Consider the following 17,523-nt stretch of genomic DNA (forward strand, 5'->3'; position numbering starts at 1 on the left):
CCTCAAGCATTAATTTTTCCACCCACTAGTGGTTTACATTTGTAAGTACCTGCTGCGGTGGAGCACCCTAAAATAGTATCTCTGTCCTTCGATTATCTTCTTCATCTTCTGTTGCTAATGGTTTCCTGGGTGTACATTGCCAGTATAATGCAGTTACATCTTTAATGGTTTGCAGACCGTTCTTCTCCACATACTTTATGCATGGAAATTCCAAGGTTCTTCTTAAACCTTTGAAACCATCCTTCACTATAGTCACACACACGTTCTAAGTTGTTCTTTATGTAGCAACTTAGCTTGGTTTGTAATCATACTACACAAGTCAACTCCGTAACTCCGATGCTGCAGAAACCATCCAGTCATCACTTGATTATGCTCAGTGCTCTATCAACTTTCATTGTTTTCCTAATGCTCAGTTGCTTTAGCAAATCACTGTTTGCATAGAATTGCAAATTTTTTCTCTTTAGTGCTTTATATCATACATAGTTGATGAACCAGTGCCACACAGCTTATGCTCAGAAACGCCTTGGTCCAGTTTTGTCGACACTTCAACCTTCTCTTGGATAGATATGGACTGATGTTTACATTTAACATCACCACTGGTAGTTGCATTTATCTTAGAAGCCGTAGCTAGAGTTAAATTTATGTAAAATAAGCACAAAATATTGGGACTGCCACCAAGTGCAATGTAAATAATAAAAATAGCGTCATTTGTCAAAATGAGTCTCACCATAGATGGCGCTGCATGTGCTACACACAGTGCCATCTGGTGGCTGCGCAGTAAACTACATCTTGTGATTTCATCCAAGTTAAAAGAGGTGCTGAACTATCAGTTTCCAGAAAGTTGGTGGCCAACCTCTGTGTGCATGTGTGTGTCTATAATGAATGAATCTATAATGAATCATTGAAAGACCACACACAAGATGGACAGCCAATGTGCCAAAGACAATAAACTGTGGAAATATAAAAAGGGGAAAAAATCAAATAATAAGATCATGAGATGAAGAGTCCTCCAAACTGAGACCATAAGTTGTGAGAAAAGTTCAGTGTCGAGGTGAGTGAAGTTATAGCCTAAATGGTGAGGATCCTTGCTGATGGATGCTGCTTTCCTGCGACAGCACACTATGTATATGTGCTGAATGATGGCGAGGGCTTTTCCCATGATGTAACCCAAAAGTAGTGGCTGTATCCACTACTTTTTGTAGGCTTTTCCTTTCAAGGGCATTGATGTTTCCTTATTAGGCTCTGATGCAACCAGACAAGATACTCTCCACCACACATCTATGATAGTATTGAATGATGAGCTAAAGTCAATGAAGAGCATCCTGCTACATCTACCTTCACTGTTTAGATGTTCTGTGGTTGAGTGAAGAGCCTGTTGTTGATCTGTTGTGGTGGTAGGCAAATTGAAGCAGGTCCAAGTTGCTCCTCAGGAAGGAGTTGATATGTTTCATCACCAGCCTCTGAAAGCTCTTCATCATAGTGGATGTAAGTGCTACTGAATGGGAGTCATTGAGACAGGTTACCACATTCATCTTTGTCACCAGTATAATTGAAGCCTGCTTGAAGCAAGTGGATACGTCAGACTGCCAAAGCCAGAGGTTCAAGGTCTCAGTGTATCATGCCAGACTTTGTAGGAGGTGATAGCATTCAAACCCTGCCACAGTTGTCAAACATCCATCAGTGATTGGATTTTGGTCCAGAATTGTCACTCTGCATGTGAGTTGGCTTTCTGCAAGCTGTACTTGGACTTCTTATATTTTATCAAGCTTTACTTCTTGCCTCCATTCACATCAGAATCTAATGAAAACAGACCTACAAATGCCATCTTCCTTTACAACACTGTTACTAAACCATTGTAGCACACATGGGCTGTCCTAATGAACGGTCTTTTTGTATTCACAGTTTGTTGTCTTTTGCATGCAAGTTATTTGGCTGTCTTGCTGTGTGTGTTTTTCTTCATTGATTCTATTGTGTTTTTTTGTATTTACTGAGAATGCCCACAAGAAAATAGATCTCAGGTGATATATATGCACTTTGAACTTTGAAACATAGACTATTTATTCTTTTTTATAGATGCTGAGTTCCTTCAGCATTTTGTGTGAGTTACTCTAGATTTTGAGCATCTGCAGAAACTCTTGTGTTATTAGCCCACAGGGTATTTCTTGATATTCATCAATACTCAGTATAATCTCCTCTGGCTGCTGACCCCTCTTGGCTCCACTCTTTCCCTCCTGATTAATCTGGCTTCTCTTAATATGTTCTTTACACCTAGACATGTAGTGTGTGTATCACACCTGCACCAAGTTATACTAAAATAAATAGTAATAAATTTCAGTTGAGTATTGATGGAGGGTGGGAGCATCAGCTTCAGCTAAACAACACATGTCATCCCAAAGGGGAGGAGCTTAAAATTAATAAACTGATCCTACTTCCCTCAGCAAACACAATTAGCCTCTAATTGACCCCAAGAGGTGCCTGTTATGACAATTTCTCACCCATGTCACCTCAAAGGTTATGTGTGTCTCGAAGCTGTCATCTTGCACTTATCCAAATGGGGTAATGTGACATGGTTTGTCATTTTTAAATGAACATTTTGCACAACATGCTTCTGTCATTATAAGGCAGTGCTTCCTTACAATCTCTGCCCCAGGGGTGATTAACTACAGCCTTTTTATTTGAGAAAAAACAAACAAGTTCACAGATTGGGCCTGCTAATCAGATATGGAGCCTGATGAAAGAGACATTAACACTACTGTGCTCTTACAGGACAGTTCCACTCAAGAAGACTGTTACTGCATGCAACCACCTAAAATGCATTGTCTTTGTTTCCACTCTCCATTAAACTCCTTTGTCTCTTGTGCTGCTTGTTTGTTCTGCTCAATTGACTATTTGAATGGGGAGTTTGAGATATTTTCATTTAATGAAATTGTCAATGGATGCTTAGTTTGACTTCCCAAGCATTGCACTTTGTTGGAATCTTGATACTGGAGGAAAGACAGGCAGCATGTGAGGAATAGTAGAAAATATTATATCGGTGACGTAATTATGAGGTGATGAGTGTGGTAACATGAACAAAGTCAGTGGAGGGACGCTGAAGCTGGTGGATACAGAAGTGGGTTCAATAAAAACCAGCTGCAGGCATCCTATTGAGACTTCTTTTGGAGGAAGAGGTCAGTGTGCTCATGATGACACATGCAAACACACATGGGCACACAACACACGTTTCCTATAGTTCTCTCTCAGACACACACATACACATGGAGCTGTGCAAATGCACTCACTGTCATGTCCTCACACACAAACTTGCCTCGACGTCAAACAGGGCCAGTCAACATCTTGTTTCAGAAAACGTCAACAGGAAATTCAGCTGTGAGCAAGGCTACTGAATTAGAAGACCGGCTGAGTAGCCCTTGTAATGGGAAATTCCTTTAAAAGTTCTGCAGTTTTAGAGCATACAAAAAGAAACTGGACATCAAATAATACAAAAGAAGGGCCACATTTGGACGACGAGAGACAGGACAATAGGTTTGTGGATATTTTAATAGAGAGGTATTTTCATAGATGGGCAACGTTTGCTGAATGAGGTGGGGGCAAGTCAGAAGGGTGGGGAGGGCTGGGCAAGTCATTGGGAAGGGAAGGGGAAATGGTGTGGGGAATTGTGAGTTGGATGAATAGATTGATGGGCCTGTGTTGTAGGGGTAATCAGATGTGGGATGGGGTGAGTCACTACTGAAGGCTAGATGTGAAGAATGTGAGCAAGAGCTGTGAAAGATTACGTCAACGGCCTGATGCCAGCAGGGTATGGGATGTTAGCAAGGCAGGCTGTGTAATATTGGGCATGCAATAGTCATGAGCAAAGATTCTGGGGAGAGGCTTTGGACAGTGCGGTGTGATCCTTTTAATTTTCATTGAAGAAGAATAGTGTGCCTCTGAAAAGCATGATACCATATGATTTAATTTCTGGGCATCTCTCTCCCTCATTTTGTGATCATACTGTGTGCCAATCTATCTGTAAGGATTAAACCCTTAATATTTATATTCATGGATAAGAACAATATCGGCTGATCAACAGTGACACCTGAAGATCTAAATAACTGTGGTGTAGCTAAATATTTCTCTGTCAGCTCATCTGAAGGCACTGTCATCTCCAACACATGCACTTCAACACAGCTGCATGGACCAACCATTGTTCTGGGCAGGAAATTTTTACACGGTCTGAAAACTGCACGGCACTTTAAATGTTTTTTTGTAACATGCATACGATGAATATTTAGAATGAAAATCAAAAAATTACATACTTTTGATTTTATCTATTAATTGAAAGGTATGATGAAATACAGTACAACAAAATATCTTTGTTTCATAAACTTTTTTTCTTGTCTGTCTTTATTACAAACCTATTATCTTTAAACAATGTCCAGATTAATTTCACATCCAGATGAAAGATGCATCTTAAACCTCATTAGATCATTCAATTGTTCCACTTCTAGTCTGTTTATGGATTTACATTTGATTGAATTCATAAGACTGAATCCATGTTCACAGACAGCAGTGGAAGCTTGAAAAGTTTCAACAAGGTCAACAAGAATAAATGGTTCTTGAAATTCTTTGTTTCATAGCATTAGTTCAACATATGTGAATGTCTTAATATAAGTATTCTTTCTCAGAAAAAAATTGAAATCACAGTAATACTGCAATATTTATGAAGCAATGTTTTCATCATTGTAATAGCTGAGTATTTCTTTTGTCAGTTGTACAACATTCTCTCTTCCAAATTTAAAATTGCTGCATTTGCAATAGCAACAAGGTCAAAAGTTTGCTCTACTCTTAACTCATCATCAGGAAATCTATTATCCAAGTGAATACACACACCTTGAATGAATCGGATAATAGGCGCAGTGTAGATGTCAAAACTTATAAATCCAAACAGATCTTTCACTTTGTCGCTCAGATAAATGGTATCGCCAAGCTACTGTGACTGTAACTTGTTAATTTTTACTTTTGCAGACCGCAGTGCTTCAATTGTATTCACACAGCTTTTCTGAAGGGATTTATAAAAGAAGATGCCAGATCTTCTAAAACATCATTAAGGACAGTTCATTCTACTTGATATTGTTGGATTGATCAGAATCTTCAGGCGGTAGTTGCTGATTGGATCAGTACATTCATTAACGTGCTCTTTGCATATTTTCAAAATTCCAGCAGTACCCACACAGCTTACGAGAGTACGGTGGTCGCCTCTGAGTCAGAAAGTTATGGGTTCATATATTTTTCCCTGTATCAATATGCAGATCAGTGTTTAGAACTTTCTGGTTGAAACAGGATATCTGAACTAAAATATTTTCCTTGGATATGGAAATAATTTGCCTGCATTGCAATTGAAGTGTTATTAGATGCTACTGTGAGGGGTCATAATATTGACTCAGTAAGTTTGAATGAGTGGCGGGATCAGAAACTGCTTGCGCCACTGGTCCAGATGCTGAAGATGTTCTGGAAACATATACGGGCAGCGGTACAATTTCCCAAATGGAGTAGGTTGTCAAAATAGAGTTTCATGTAATGCTGGCATTAACCTTCAACGTTACTGTACATATTGAGTCCTGCTGTGCAATGTTGGAGAAAAAAAAAGGTTTATAAATTATATTTCAGAGTAAAAGTTATAAGAGTGGAAGTTTTGAAGATGCGTAACAGAGAAGTGGGCCATTCAGCCCATCAGGTTCATGCTGAAATTTTTGCCCATCTACAGTTATTCAATTTGCCTACATTAGGATCCATATTTTTCTGTTTGTTGCCTCTTGAAGTGCCTGATTAAATAACTCTTTAAATATAATGATGGTATCTGATTCCATCACCTCCTCTGGCAGCAAATTACAGAGTCAACCACTCACTGTTTTAAAAAAATCTTTAAAATCTTTCCCCTCAAATCCCTTAATAAGCTCCTTCCTCTCACTGTAAATCTATGTCCTCTCAATTGTGGTATTGCTACCTTGGGGGGGGGGGGGGGGAGGTGAAATCTGACTATCTGACTTAACAATGTCTCTCATTCTTGTGTATACTTGAATCAGATCACCCCTCAACCTCCTTTTCTCCAGAACAAGCCCAGCCTCTTCAATCTCCTCCCATAAATAAAGACAGCATCTTGGCGAGTCGCCTCTGTGCTCTCCGCAGTGCAGCCACATCTCTTCTATAACATTGTGACCGGAACCTGACCGCGTGGCATTCCTCCGGGCGCTCCAAGTTTCCTCCCACGTTCCAAAGACAGACCGGTTGGTAGGTTAATTGGTCATTGTAAATTGTCCTGTGACTAGGCTAGTGTTGAATTGGGGTGGGGTGGGGGGGGGGTGGGGATTGCTGTGCAGCACGGGTCAACGGGCGGGAAGGGCCTATTCTGCACGGTACCTCAGTAAACAAACAGTACTCTAAAGGCAGCCTAGCTAGCTATTTGTAAAGTTGCAATATAACATTCTAGTTTTTATATTCTGTGAAGTCAATCAACCCTTGTGTCTTCTTCATCACCCCGCTTTCCACTGTCTGACACATAGTCTTGGCGTTATGTACTTGAACCCCCAAGATCCCTCAGTTCATTAACTTCCCTTAGCACCCTACTATTTGCTGTACATGTCCTACCTGTATTTGACTTTCCGGACTGCAGTGTTCAGTGATAAGATGAAAGTAGAAAAATTACAGTGCATTAGTTGAAAGAATTGAACATTTTTTTAGGTAGAAGTTTATTTGGAGGTGAAAATACTGCAATGCTGATAGTTCTCCTTTTTACCAGTTGAAAGCGTTGCGCTGTACAAAGGTTTGCAGATGCATGGGCAATAATACATGTGAAGAACATTTTATATAGGCTTCTCAACGTGACATCTTTGTGCTAGATTGCCTGTGTTTGCAGCAACATAATAAAAGCAGTTTTCACCATTGCTTGCTGTGAGGTAATGATTTATTACTGTTCCTTGCACCTTCAGCTATAATCCTCATCATCTATCATTCCGTGCAATTCAGATCCTCTGTTTAGCCGCCATGCAGCCAGTTCTCTGTGGTTTAAGGGGGGGTTACAGCTCCACAGGGAGCTGCTAGGAACAGAGAGGCCTTCGGAGCAATGTTCTGTTCTTCTTCCACTGCTATTGGGAAACTGGCCCTGTGCCATCACCCACTGCCCATGTCACAGACCCGACAGAGAATTCCTTTCTGATGATTTTTAGTGGTCCATTGTCAGTCTTTAAGTATGTAACCCTCTGTCGGTACTGTCGGGTGCATAAGTCTGGGGAAGACCATCTCTGGCCCCACCAAACATATGAGAGTGAGGTGCAAAACCTGGTTGTGTGGATGCTGCGTGATGTGTTACCCTGTTACAAATCAGTACCACGAAATAACGTGCAATTAGACAATTCAGCTTTATAATTCTTAATTTGACTAAAGGGTTAGTGAAGTAAAACAGAAAGAAAAGGGCCATTTTAATGAAGCAGTGTTATGTGCACAAGTTGGAACTCAGCTTCCCGATCGCTGGTCCTCCATCGATTCCCCCAGGCCTCGTTGACTCCCGATCCCACTCCAAGTCCACTCCTTTCTGGTATCTACAACCTCTCCTTTCTGGCATTTTCTGCTGATCACCTTGGTCTCAGGCACGCAACAAGAAAAAACCCTCCCTTCATTGGCGAGCGCACATTCCAAGGCTCCTGTTATCTTTAGTCATAACCCAAACACTGCTGCTACAGAAAGACCATTACATTAGCAGTAAAACTTTTCCCAGGGTGTTACAAGTATATAATGTAAATGTATATAAAGAATATTCACAGTAAGCTTATAGAAGTATCTATAGGGAAAGCGAAAGCAAGTCAATTGTACAGGAAATATTTATAAGTCCTTTTTTACTGGATTTAAGGACTACAGTAATGCAGTCAGCTTCATTTAAAGAGGCAGAGTGTTCTGATGCATCGGGGTGAATTCTGAAGAAGAGAGAAACAGCAATCTGCTGTGGGTAAAAGTTTAAATCTCAGCTGCCTGGTTGCACTGTAGTCTGATTCTGTAAATTTATTTAGTGCTCAGTTACGTTTACTGTAACCACACCGTGCTGTGCCTGCAGTGGGTTCTCTTCATTGGATGACTTGGACCAGAGAAAGTATGCTGTGATTGTTTTTTAGTCTCTTGATGGCTTTGAGTTGGGAAAAGTGAGTGTTAGGGTCTGTAGGGGACCGTGTGGGTTCTTGCGTTTTTAGTGTGCTCGATAATTGAGTGCTGTGGGCACGATGCTCTTTGCTCAAGCTCTTGGTTCCTCTCACTTTTATATATTGATTTAACAGTTGCAAACATGAGAAAGTTATAATAGTGCAAAATCTGTGGGCCAACCCATTCAGGGCTTTTCTGCCTGCTCTGGAATTTGTGAAGTTTGTCTTGATGAGCAATTATTAAATTTGCCTTGCTACAGCAAAGGGTACAAAAGAATTTAGTCTTCAAAATGTTAATCAACTTGCCTGATTTCTTCTGTGTAATTTCCTTGGCTCATTACCCTTGTAATGTGTGTTCAGATAGATTTTTCATTCATGCACATAACATTTCCGTCTGGTCCCATTTTACTTGGTCACTTGGGCATGCAAATCTAAAAATTAATTTCTAACTGCAATTTTATAATTTGTAACTTCCTGCTGATTTTTTTTTTGAGCTCCATGATGTAATGCTTGAACAGAACCAATAATCTCAATCAATGCATGATCGCTGGCAGGATCAAGTGTTGTCACGTGGAAGACCCCTCAATCAAGATGCTTTTCTTTTCCTGAGGAGCTTCTAGGGAGATGGGGAAGGGGGTTGCGTGCCGAGATAGTGTTGGAAGGAAGCAGATGGTATTGAAATGGAGAATTTAAATTATTGAATCCTTTTCTATTTATTTTACCTGATTTTGTAGTCCACAAAGCTAAGTTAAAGCCTGTGACTACTATTGCCACAAATGGCAGATTCTAGGTGAGGGTGGGGTGAGGTAGATGATGGGGGAGGGGGAATGAAGCGAGAAGGTGGGTGGCAATAAGTGGAAAAGGTAAAAGGCTGAGGAAGGAGGAGTCTCTCAGGAGAGGAGAGAGGACTGTGGGAGAAATGGAAGGAGGAGGGAGCGAGAGGGAGGTAATAGGCAGGCGAGGAGAAGAGAAGGAGTTAGAGGGGAGCCAGAATAGGGAATGGAAAAGCAGAGATGTGGGGAGGGGTGAGAAAATAAAACTTAATTCCTCTGGCAGTGATTGGAGGAATTAAAGTGTAGCACACTGTTGCAGCTTCTAGAAATGGTGTCTCCCAGCTCCATCAACCTGGGTTCAATTCTGAGTTCTGTCTGGATGTGTACGTTTTCCATGTGCCCATGCTGAGCGCTCCAGGTTCTTCCACATCACAAAAACATGGATTAGTAAGCTAATTGGCCACTGTAAATTGCCCCTAGTGAGGAAGGCTGTGGTGGAACTGTGTGAAAATGGGTTACAGGGCAAATGAATGGGGGACTGCTCCGTGAACCATCATTGTTGATGGGTTTAATGATCTTTTATGTTATATAGGAATATGGACAATTAAATAATGGTAATTACCTATGGTGAATCCAGCTTGGTTGCTTACGGAGTTTTTTTTGGCTTGATTGGATCATTCCTAGCTGCAGGTTCTCGCCCAAGTGGTTTGTAAGTCAGAAATGCAGTTGTCCAGCAATATGTTTAAATTAAAATGTAGGTGGGCTGAGGGCAACACGCGGTTGAACCAGGGTGTTTACCTCAACCAGATAGTACTGTGAGCCAAGTTCCCGCAAGCCAGCAGGTATCTGCATCCCCGTAGCAACCAGCAGATCAGAGAGTCCCTTCATTGCCAAAATAAGAGGAGTTCACCAATGTCTTTTTTAGCAATACAAATTCCTCATACATCGTACTCATCTGTACAAGCTGTCAGTAAGTCAGACATTCGCAACCTTGGGAGATACTACATTTCGTTATAGCCGCGACTTGTAGAATAACTACAGGCAGTTAAGAAGAATGTTTTCTCTGATACAAACGGAGCTGCGATGATCAGGTCATATGTATTTAAAGAGAAGAGGCAGTGAGGGATTCTCGTTTCTGGTAGCTGCACTGCTTTTGTCGGGATGCTTTAGTATGTAACTGACCATATTGTGCTTCAGTGTCCACACACTGCTGGTGCTCAGGTCAGGCGAGTCTGAAGCCAGCTGGTTGGGGAAGGAACAGGCCGCCTTTGTAAGCAGTGGCCCTCTTTGAGGCGAGGTTGCTCCCCTGCAGCGTGCCCAGGACTCCCTTCTGTTGCTTTGCTTTGAAGCAAGCAGACTGAAGAAGTCTGTAAGCTGTGAAAGCAGATTTCTATCAATGTATCTTTTGGCCACATTTAAGCTTGCTGAGATTTATTTTCAAACGAGGCGGGTAAATTGCTCTAAGTGTTCAAGCAAACTGAGGCACAGCATTAGAGGCTGAGAGAAGAAAGAAGTATTCTAAAAAGGGAGTGAGTCACTTATTACACTATAGGAGGCCACTCAGCCCTCTGTGTGCATGCTGACCTTTAACAGGGGAGTAATTCCATATGTCCAGTTTCCCACTCTTTTTTCCATGTTTCCTTATTCTCTCTGAAAATGCCTTCAGATTCCTGTTGATTACTAACTGCACTGAAGAGTAAATCACAGTGGCTGGTGAACCTACCAGTATGACTTTGAAATGTGGAACCAAACCAGAGGGACCATGTGATTACAGAAAGGATGGACATACTCCACACAGACACAAAGGTACATGCGACATACTTGGGAGTCACGAGGCACCAGCACTAATTGCTGCACCACCACAGCACCTACTGATTGAGTTTTTGTGTGTCAAATCTGCCTGTCCATTAGATTTACTGTACCATAAACAACTACCATTTGAACTCTGAGAAATCAAATTTCAAAGTATATTTATACAGTATACCCGAGATTCATTTTCTTGTGGGCATACTTGATAAATCCATAATAGGGCAACTCTATATTGTCATAACCACAAGTACATGTATGCACAGAAGCAATGGAAAATTTACTTGTAGCCACATTTCAGACACATAACATTATAAGGATTAGCTTTATTTCTCACATGTATATCGAAGCATACAGTGAAATATGTTGTTGGTTTCAAATCGGATCAGCAAGGGTTGTGTTGGGCAGCCCACAAGTGTCGCTATGCTTCCCGTGGCAACATAGCATGCCCACACTCAATAACCTTAATTGTTCGTCTTTAATGTGGGAGGATGTCTGAGCACACAGAGGAAACCCACGTAGTCACAGGGTGAAAGTTCAAACTCCTTACAGGCAGCAGTGGGAATTGAACCCCGATTGGCAGCGTACTAGCATACACAGCATTCACAAGAAAAATGTAAATTAGTCATAAATTACACACAATTTTTTACAAGAAAGAACACAATTTTTAAAAAAACACCAAATCCATTTCAGTACAAAGTGATAAAAGTGATCATAGTTTTGCTAAATCGTAATATTTTGCTGGTTGGTTCAACGTATTAGTCTTACGCAAACCTGATTTTTCTCCCCTTCATTTTTTTTTACTTCACAATAAAATAAATTTTATTCATAATAATAAAATATATTCACAAGAAGAAAGGTGCAGTTCATTGGCCCCTTGGGATGATACATCCTTTCATTGTTTGCTTGTTTTTTTTTCCCCTTTCATGCTTGTCAGATTGCAAAATTGTCCTAATGAGAGTTTAATTACCTTGTGTCTTGTAGGGGTTGAAGATCAGTCAGCAGAAGATGTAATATGAGGGACCCAGCAGAGAAATGAAAAATGTTTGGGCAAAATCAGCAGGAGCAGTCTAAGAGTAATGGAAAGGAATATTCAAAGGGGAAAGGGGAAGAATAAAGGAGCACACGAAGAGTGTATTGAAGAAAGTGAGAGAGCGTGATGAAGACAGAGAAAGGCAGGGAGTGAATTTTCTGTCTTTACCATTTAAAATGAAGTCGTCAAGCTTGTCAGCTTTTTTTTGCCATAAAAGCTCACAAAGACAAGAATTTCAATCTCCAGCAGCAAGTAATAGAAAATGATACCGAGATGTTTTCCCATCTAGATGAGTGGAATCGTGCATTGTATTTGAATGTAGTTAGGAAGGCCTGCCTTGAGATTTGTGGTGCTTCAGGCACAATGTAAATAATTCAGCGAACAGAACTGGAATTTTACCCAGAGCAATTGCACCCTTTCCCTCATAAATTTTACAAACCTTCAGCTGGGTACGGACCCCAGACTTATTAGAATGAAATCCTGTGCATTCTGCAGTGGACTAAAATGATCTCCTCTTCGTTCTTGTCTTCTTTAGTGAGTTCCATGGTTTCGAAGATGACTAGTCTTCTGCACCAAGACTGTGAGCCAATGTGCTCACAGGCAATCACAAGGAGAGCAAGCATTGTAGATGTGTGAAGAGTATGTTTATGGAGGGTGGGGATGTGTTGATAACATGAGGAGTTTGTAAGCCACTTCTATTACTTTTTCTGTCAGGAAGGTACTTGAGCTTCCCTGTTGAATCTTGAGCACTTCTTCTCAATTTTGAGCATTTATTAGTTATTTCCTTGAGTCACTATGGATGTTATACTTTACAGGGAGGCCTCTTTGTTTGATTCACCGGCTAATATTTTGCCGTGACTTGGCTTGCCTGTTTCTGGAGTCTGGTGTGGAGGACAGAAACAAAGGGGTCTGTCTGTCAGAGCCATCTGAATGTAATTAGGGTCTTGATATTGGGGACGTTGGTCTGAAGTGATGGGTTGCTTACTCTACCAGTGGCTTGGGAGGATTTTGCAGACATAACATTGCTGATACTTCTCTGACCCTGTGGATGACTGCAGATACAGTGAACGAGGGGTCAGAGGGTTTCCTAATCAATCCTAACCAGTTTGCCTAAAACTCTTCAAGCTGCCTTGTCTCGAGCAATCACTAACCCATCATCCAGAGGAGAGTTATGAAAAGGCCAGTCAGCCTTCATTAAACATGTGAGATGACCAGACAAACCGTAGGACACCCCTCCATGGCATCCCTGGCCTGACTGTATCAAATTCAGATTCATTGTCATAGGCATACTGTATACAAACAGAATAACAATGCTGTGAAAATGAGCGTTTTGGAGCAGCAGCACAGTACATTACAAACATGACAATCATAACCTAACATAAAGTTAAACTAACATTAATTATACATAACTTACATGACAAAATAAACATTCTTGAACGAGCCTGAAAACTCCAAACACTACCTCAGACTATATTTCTTTATTTCTTTTTTCTCTCTCTCTCAGCTTGCACTGAAGTCATTATTCAAAGATTCAAAAACTCAAAGTACATTTATTATCAAAGTATGTATGCAGTATACAACCCTGAGATTTGTCTTCCCCACAGGCAGTCACAAAACAAAGGACCACTGTGGAACCAACCCGTTCGATGTGTTTTTTCTCTTTAAAAGGTTTGGTTCCATAGTGGTTCTTTGTTTCATGACTGTCTGTGGGAAAGATGAATTTCTGGGTTGTATGCTGCATGCATAATTTGATAATACATGTACTTTGAATCTTTGATATGACTTCAAGCTGAGTGAGAGAGAGAAAAAAAAGAAATATAGTCTGAAGCGGTATTAGGGGTTTTCAGGCTAATTCAAGAGCCTGACAGTAGAGGGGAACAAATTATTGTTGAACTCTGAGGTATAAGTCTTCACCCTCAGCTACCTCCTGCCTGGGCACAGCACTGAGAAGGGGCATTAGCAGGACGGTGGTGGGTCCTTAATGATGGATACCACCTTCCCGAAGCATCACTTCTTATGGATGTCTTTGATGCTGGGGAGGTGTGTGTGTGTGTGTGTGTGTGTGTGTGTGTGTGTGTGTGTGTGTGTGTGTGTGTGTGTGTGTGTGTGTGTGTGTGTGTGTGTGTGTGTGTGTGTGTGTGTGTGTGTGTGTGTGTGTGTGTGTGTGTGTGTGTGTGTGTGTGTGTGTGTGTGTGTGTGAGAGAGAGAGAGAGAGAGAGAGAGAGAATGTGAAGTGACACTTGCAGGTTGCCCTGGGTATATTGGTTGTTAATGCAAAGCACACATTGTACTGTATGTCTTAATGTCCATGCGATAGATAAATCTGAATCTGATGGAACTGGTCAAGTCCTCTAGTCTCTGTAACCTGGAACGTTCCTGAGCATTAGAATTTCCATACCAGGCTGTGATACAATTAGTCAGAATGCAGGTATATTCCTTTGTCCTATTCTTTCCCCCACTGGTTTGTCTGTGATCTAAACCATTTATACCTCAATTACGCAAACACGAGGAAATCTGCAGATGCTGGAAATTCAAGCAACACACACAAAATGCTGGTGGAATGCAGCAGGCCAGGCAGCATCTATAGGAAGAAGTACAGTCGACAGTTCGGGCCGAGACCCTTCGAATTACCCAGTTCCGAGGAAAGTCTTTGAGCAATCACACTATTTCTCTTCCCACAGATGCGGCCTGACCTGCTGAGTGTTTCTAGCCTTTTCAAGTTTTATTTCAGAATTCCAGTATCTGTGATTCATTTTAATTTTCACTTACAGTAGAAAGATACTCTGTGTACCACCAGATAGAAACTCTTCTGTGTTACCTTGACTTCCATAACCATTTACATTGTTCTGTTGTTGAGAAACTGCCAGGCCAGGGAGAGAATGAAACAGTGCCATCAGCACCTTGGTGCTTCAGCTTACTGGGACCATTTTGGAACCATCACTATGGGTGGGAAGCAGTACTGCCTCATTTATCATGAGGTGCTGTGGCTGGTAACTTTGCAAGATAAATGCAGCATGAACCACTCCACCTGGAACTGCCAATTAAAACCTAACAGGTTAAAAGTAAGCAATCATTTAGGCCAGTCAAGATTTAGTCACTCAACAAGTTCCAATTATCTCCCCAAGCAGAAGCTCCTTTGTAATTTATCAAACTGCCTGTCAGGCTTTCTGTGGAAGAATTGGGTAAATTACTGGGAAAGGCTGGGGAGTTTACCGAGGCAAAGTCACAGAGTTGTAGAGTTGTGTAGCACAGAAAGAGACCCTTTGGGCCACTTTGTCATGCTAGCCCTTGTACTTATCCACACTAAACCCAAATACCTGTATTTACAGAGCTCTGGTCAACTTAATGTCACTAGCTTGGGTAAGAAGCCAGAATCAGGAGAGAGTCCTTGCCCCAGCCAATTAAATGGAGTTTTTTTTAACCTTATGTTTCAGCCGGCTGAGCAGACAAAGGAAAGCTGTGATCTATTTGGTTTATAAAGCAACACTCTGAATTGGCAGAGGCACCGAAGAGTCTGGAGTAAAAATCAAACTGGCTTGAAACCTTGAACTTTGGATCCTAATAACAGTTCCGCCTTTAATTTTTTTCCCTCTAACCTATGTTTACAATCTCTGCTTCATCCACCAAACTCGATTTTACGTTCTTTGTGAACGTCTATTGAAGTGTATTTTTGTGCTGCAGGAGTGGAGGGAACAGGCAAAAGGAACAATTTCTCCATCACACCCACAGGAATCCTGTCTACTCCCTTCGCACTGCTGCCGTACAGAAGATGTCCGGGATAGTAGGTTAATTGGTCTCTGGGGTGTAATTATGCAGTGTGGGCTCAATGAGCCAGAAGGGTCTGTTACCACACCATGTCTCTAAATAAAAATAAAATAGGCCTGGGAGTTATTTCCTTCTCCTGAGTGTTGTCCAACCTCAGCACGATTGCCTGCACACTTCAGAGCGGCAACAGCAGTTAGCTGAATGCTTCTCAGTGTTTGCGACCAGGGTTCAGTTCCTGCCACTGTCTGTAAGGAGTTTGTACGTTCTCTCTGAGGCCCTGTGGGTTTTCTCCAGTTGTGGCAGTTCCAAAGACGCATGGGTTATGTGTTGCCTTTAAGGCATTCGTTTAGTTTATTATATTTTCGCTTTAGTAATTCGTTTGTAATTGTTTTCTAGTTAAAGTTAAGGTTGTTGAAAGTAAATTCGTTGTCTGTGATATATCGTGGCATGCGATGACGTCACACCCGGTTTCGCTGCGTCCTGTGGGAAAATACCGGTTTGGAGAAACGGGAAGGAGGGGGCTTGTGTGTGCAGGATCAGGGCGAGAAAAGTTTTCTTTCTACGCACTAGAAACATCATAGAAGCAACGCCATAAGTTCATAAGATAATTGATATGATGAAGTAAAAATGTTAACGCTGATTCTGTTAAAAGTAATGACGGTTGATAAAGTTTATGTTCTTTGTTATTTAAAGAGTTGCAGATAGTTTGTGTTGAAGTGTATTTAAAGCAGTTGATGGCGTAGGTAGATTCTGACTATGTTTTACTTTAATGTAATATAGTTTGTTGTAGTTTTATTTTTGCAAGTATTTATGATGTAAATGTGATGCCAAGAAGGAAACAAATACAGTATATATTTTGTATTGTTTTATCAACAGTTTTCACCATACGTTAATGTGGAAGAGTGAACAGTAAACGGTTAATCTTACTGGGACTGTGCCTCATTGACCGGTTTATACTTGGTGTTTAGTTCAGAGTTTTTACATTGTGCAAGAACACTACAGGTTAGCAGATTAATTAGTCACGTGGGTGTAATCAGGCGGCACAAGCTTGTTAGGGGAGAAGGGCCTGTTACCTTCCTCTATCTCTAAATGAAAATAAAATACGTGAAATTACAAAGAATACAGGGGCGTGTGTTTACACACATAAATTCTGGAGGAGCTCAGCAAGTCTGGTAGCATCTATGGAGGGCAACAAGCAATCGATCTTTTGGGCCAAGATCCTTCAGAAGATTGGAAGAGTGCAGAGTAAGAAGTTTGGGGGAGGGAGTGGAGGGTCTTGTCCCCACGCATCAATTGCTTAGACACTGCTTAACTCGCTGAGACCCTCCAGCACTTTGTGTGCATTGCTCAAGATTCCAGCATCTGCAGAATCTCTTGTGTTTATGATTTGTTGCTCTGATTGCAATCTCAGGATGCCGTGAGGCACCTTACGATCGAGAGTAGCTTAGGCACGGGGGGGGGGGGGACATGGCTCCTTGTTTGTGTCGAGCAAGATATCACACGCAATTTAAAGCAATGATATTAATGATATCGTCAGGGGAAGTCATTGAGGCAGGTACGCTAACGGCGTTTCTGAGGTAATTGGACAGGTATGTGGATAGGGAAGATTTATTGATACGGGCTAAAAGCAGGCAAATGGGACCAACTTAGATGGATATCTTTTCCAGCATGGGCCAACTGGACTGAATGGTCTGCTTCTGCAGTATGACTCTGAATCCGTATCAGTTGAGGGAGAAATGTTTACCTGAACTCAGTTGAAATTCCTGTCTTATGTCATAGGATCCTTTACAGTCAGTTGAGAAGGCAGACAGTGCTTGGTTTAAATCAAAAGTAGTCCACTAGGATGGATATTATAAAAAAAATCACTCAGTGCAGCAACAATCTACATTTACGGAACTGCACAAAAGACTTGGGCATATACAGCTCGGATCACTATATTTGTTAACGTGGAGTAAAGAGCGAAGAGTGAGTTTGTAAG

The 17,523-nt window shown here is 41.3% G+C and overlaps 1 protein-coding gene across 5 annotated transcripts in view; it reads left to right on the forward strand.

Moving 5' to 3' along the window:
• auts2a (activator of transcription and developmental regulator AUTS2 a) overlaps positions 1 to 17,523 on the forward strand; it is a 1,126,933-nt gene that overhangs the window by 176,904 nt on the left and 932,506 nt on the right. The gene's annotated exons all lie outside the window — the stretch shown is intronic.

Source organism: Hemitrygon akajei, chromosome 8, assembly GCF_048418815.1.
Source record: "Hemitrygon akajei chromosome 8, sHemAka1.3, whole genome shotgun sequence".
In the NCBI taxonomy this organism is placed as follows: Eukaryota; Metazoa; Chordata; class Chondrichthyes; order Myliobatiformes; family Dasyatidae; genus Hemitrygon; species Hemitrygon akajei.